The sequence below is a fragment of the Microtus ochrogaster genome, chromosome X (assembly GCF_000317375.1).
Source record: "Microtus ochrogaster isolate Prairie Vole_2 chromosome X, MicOch1.0, whole genome shotgun sequence".
NCBI classification, from domain to species: domain Eukaryota; kingdom Metazoa; phylum Chordata; class Mammalia; order Rodentia; family Cricetidae; genus Microtus; species Microtus ochrogaster.
Genome location: NC_022026.1, coordinates 47,444,187 through 47,444,796, shown reverse-complemented (window position 1 = coordinate 47,444,796; position 610 = coordinate 47,444,187).

Sequence of the window (610 nt, the reverse complement as noted above, 5' to 3'; positions counted from 1 at the left end):
ATTAGGATCCAAACCTAGTGCCATTGTCCTTGGCTTCTCATCAGCCTCCATTGTCTGCCATGTTCAGAGAGTCCGGTTTCATCCCATGCTTATTCAGTCCCAGTCCCGCTGGCTTTGGTGAGCTCCCAATAGATCAGCCCCACTGTCACAGTGGGTGGGTGAACCCCTCACGGTCCTGACTTCCTTGCTCATGTTCTCCCCTTCTGTTCCTCATTTGGATCTTAGAAGCTCAGTCCAGTGCTCCAATTTGAGTCTCTGTCTCTATCTTGATCCATCGCCAGATGAAGGTTCTAAGGTGATATGCAAGATATTCATCAGTATGGCTATAGGATAGGGTCATTGAGTCTAGAGGGGCTCGCAGGTGTACAGGGAGATGTCCCCAGATAAAAATATTTTTAAAAGTAAATTAACAACAAAACAAAATTAGAAAAGAGCACTACAAAGTTACCCATCCTCCATGCCTATAGATTCTGTGCTGCCTCAGTAAAAGTCAGAATACCCTTTGCTTGCTTGTTTTGTAAGACCCAACAGTGGATTCCAATAGGCATGAGAAACAGACCAGATCCTCGTCTGAATGCCTCAGGCAGCTCAAGATCTGTGCCTGTGATCG